The following is a 4,316-nucleotide window of genomic DNA, read 5'->3' as shown; positions in this document are numbered from 1 at the left end:
AAATATCCTTGTTAATTCTAGGAACTATGAAAGTTGCTGACAAAACAAACATGAATGAGCAAAGCCAATGGACATAATGAAAGTTGAACATTAAAAAATAATTATGTTTTACCAAAGGGAATATAACAACTGGTTATTTTATTTTAAAAATGTGTTTTTAAAAATATATTAGAAATAAATTAGTTACCTGAATGATTTTTCTTTTCTACTTTAATAATATCATAATCACAAGTTACTTAATTTAAAAATTATTTATTGGTCACTCCTTCCAGGAAAGGAGTGAAACCTAAAGTTATAGCCATCAATAAGCTAATATAGCCCTAGTCCTCATGGTAGGTAATTACCTACCTCTTATCTTATTCATTCATTAACCCATGAGTTTATAAAATAATTGTTCAAAAGCTATTGAGCAAAGCCTGGGAATGACTGGGCAGTAGACTTAGTTGCCCTTGCCTTTAGGAGTCTTATGTTCTAGCAAAAGTGATCAGGCATAAATGTCTTTAAGTCATCACATATGGTAATTTATTCTAAATGGTATGAAATAGTTTGCAATGGCATAAGTTTTTAGGAAGATCATTTTTGACAAGATGACCTTGCAAAATTATAAAATTGAAATTGAAGACTGATTATAGAATTTGGTAAAGAATGAAGAAAAAGAAGTGGCAGAACAAAGAGGAAAAGAAGTGTCAGATTCCAGGCAGGAAAATAGAACATTATATAAGCAAAGATTGGTATTAAAACTATATTACATGGGCAATGTAAGAGAGAAAAGAAATTTGTGTGCAATGTTTGTTAAACTATGTTAACAAGAAAGCTTTCATGACCATGTAACAGTTTTTCCAAAAATAAATTTAAATATTCAAGTTCTAATCGTAATCAAAAAGTGTATGATTTTAGTAATCCTGAGGAAGAGTAGAAAAGATCTCCATGAGAGACATGTTAGATTTGTAATATGGCAAAATTGACTAACACTGTGTATGTTCCACCATTGCCTGCATCTTCAAGGATAGGAACTTCTTGTCGTACCAGGCATGAGCTCTACCTGCCTTAGAGCATTTTAAATTGATTGGCAGGCATATGAATGGGATGAATTATAGAATGTTTCATATCCATTAATAAGAATGTTTTATATTAATTCATTAAAAAGATGATAGATGACAGTAAAATATGTCAGATGAGTGAGGCAGTGAATTCATTTCCACAATATGGGATACATGAGGGAGAAAGAGGGAAAATTATGTTTTTAAATTATTCTCCTTCTCAACCATCATTAACTTACACACAAAAATGATTGCCTGACATGGTGATATTTGTCTAAAATTTTGGTCAAATTACTATGGCTCTTCTTAGGTAATTTTTTTTATTATTTGTAAATAGTACATGTTAGCTGTCAAATTATTTAAGTTCAAATGTTATTTCTCATTACTGATTAAATTTATTTTTTAATTTCCTACACATGCTGCAATGTACTTTTCTCACCCTTTGGAACAGTTAATACATTTTTTTGTTGTTGTTTAATGTTAAAATAGCAATAAACAACCAACAATAAAATGAAAACAAAACATATTAGTTGACACTAAGAAGAACATATGAAATAATGGATAAAAGCTACACCAAAAAAGATGATATCATAATCTACAATCTTATTGATTTGTATGGATTTTTTAGCAGCTATTTTCAACATATTCAAACACTTTATAAGCACTTTCCTTTGTGATCTTTACCATTCTATGAGTAATTACTATCTGTGTGTCCTTCATTACATGGAATAATTTGTATAAATTCACACAGGTAATAAGTGGCATGACCAGAATTTCAACACAGGAAAATCTAACACTATAATATAATCCCTTTTCTCCTCCAGCTCTCTGAATTTGAGTTGGAAATCTATGAAGTTTCAGAAGGTCTGCTGCAGTCTAGACATTGAGGCCCAGCATAATCTGTATACTACTGTCCATAAGGATGTCTAGGGTTACATTGCACAAAGAACACCTTTCATGAGAGTAACTTGTCCTTGTATTATGAAAGGACCCAATGTCCTTGAGCAACAATGTCTGTTTAGCTAGATCATTCTATATAAGATGTAACAATTATACACTTTTCAATGCAAAGTATCTCAGAAATACCTAAGAAAATATTATCCAAAGTTTATTATTTTTAAAGGTCAATAGAGATGATTTTATGCATGCTCATATGCAGGTCCTATATCCTGAAACCAAAATTTGATAGCTCTCATGTTCTTAGGAATTCCCTATTTTCAACAAGTAGGACATGAAATCTGATGCATAAATGTGATTTTTCAATCACACTTTTAGAATCATTGTGTGAAGAATAAAATTCACATTTCTTATCCAGACATTTACAGCTTTTTATAATTTATCCACAAAATATCATTCCCTGAAATTTGTGATAACCAGATGATAGGATCACCTGATTGTTTTTTCTACACATATTTGTCTCTATTTGCGATGCCATCAGCCTCCATTGTCATGTAGCCATTCAAGACCTGAATGAAAAAAACCACCTCTTTGCTCTCTTGATGTTCATAGAATGTGTTTTATTTCACTTTCTAAATTCTAATAGTATTCATATGACTCTTTTCAGGTACTGTCTTGCTTTTAGCCATTTGTGTTCCAGTTTGCCTCCACTATTTAATAATAAAGTGGAGATCAAGAACAAATTTTATTCATTGTTCCCTTATGAAAAATTAGAGGCAGAGTGACTTGCATATTCAAGGCTCTAACTAAACACTTTATAAATGAAATCTCCTTTCCATGTCCTAGTGTTCCTGCAGACCCGTTTCTGTCACATGTCTTTGTAACTATAAAATGCCTATAATCACATGGATTCTTCTTTTTTTGTAACTACTGAGGCTTTATGGATAGTGCCGGTTGTGTTAAAAACATAATGAGTAGTGGCTACATTTAACATCATTCTTGGACATTGTTCGGCTAACACTGGTATAAAACATACGTAAGATAGTGTCTCTAGAAGACAATGGCACTAAAAATAACATTAGTATACTCACCCCCTTCCTTGGCCAAACTTGAGCACAGAAAAGCTATAATTCTCAGTTAAAGAAGGAGAGAAACTTATCCTTTTACTCCCAGAAGAACCCATTGCTGGTGCTACAAGGAAATAAAGCTTGATCTATCTCAGTTGTTTCTCTATTACCTGAGCCAGAAGAGAAAGGCAATTTTAGAGAGTTGTAAGGCTCATGAAGAGAAAGTATCATGTATCAAGGTTAAGTGTAATTTTTAAAATTGCGACTATTTTATAATGAGCACACCAGGTTTTTGGTAGAGAGAAAGCAGAAAAGCTACATGGCACAGATAGACCATAGGCCCCCAGAACATCTGGTAACTACTTTAGCTAATGGTGCAGCAGTCATGCACATAGCTTTCCAGTCAAGATGACAGGTGAAAAAGTAATTCAAAATGCCAAAATTCAGAAAGCTTCCTAAGTGGAAACAAATATGGAAAGCAATACATTAATTTCTTGTTGTGAAAAATATAATTTTATATTTTAAAAATTCAGCAAACCAAAAACTTTCACTTAATAAAAATATCTACTTTCTAGCCAAAATACCACATAATTTATAGGAAATTTATTATAATCAAAAGTTGTAGCCACTACTAGAAGAACCTTTTAGCCCATGAAAGATCACAGATCATTGAAGTACATTACCTAAAAGGAATCAAGGATGTGAAATCTAGAATTAATTTAGCTTTAATAAAAGGAAGGGTTTTTTGCCCCAACTTTTTATTTTTAAAGTTATCAAACTTACAGAAACAATAGTTTAATAAATATCTGTTTCTCTTTATCTTAATTCACCAATTGTTTACAATTTGCCATGTGTGCTTTATCTCTTTCCACACATATATCCTTTTTATTCAGAACCATTTCAAAGCACATGGCAGGCACATTGGCTCTTCTTCAGCATATGTCTACTAAAAATAAGAGTATCCTCTTATATAAATTTGGCTCTAAAAACATACCAGAGAAAATTACAATAACTCTATAATGTTATCTAACACCATGTCTATATTCAGATTTCCCAAATAGACCCCAAATGTATTTTTAAATGAGTTCTTTTTCATTTTTGCTCAATTCCTCTACCCACCCCCAACCCCTGGCAGCTGTCAGTCTGCTCTCTATCCATGAGTTCACCTCTATTTTGCTTGTTAGTTCATTTTGCTCATTAGAGATCACATATGAATGAAATCATATGGTATTGTTGTTCTCTGACTGGCTTATCTTACTTAGCATAATACTCTCCAGGTGCATCTATGCTATCCAAAGGATAAGATTTCTTG

This window comes from Pteronotus mesoamericanus, unplaced genomic scaffold (genome assembly GCF_021234165.1).
Source record: "Pteronotus mesoamericanus isolate MK-2021 breed Mesoamerican mustached bat unplaced genomic scaffold, CSHL_Meso_final contig_82, whole genome shotgun sequence".
Lineage (NCBI taxonomy): Eukaryota > Metazoa > Chordata > Mammalia > Chiroptera > Mormoopidae > Pteronotus > Pteronotus mesoamericanus.
This window is presented reverse-complemented; position numbering follows the sequence as displayed.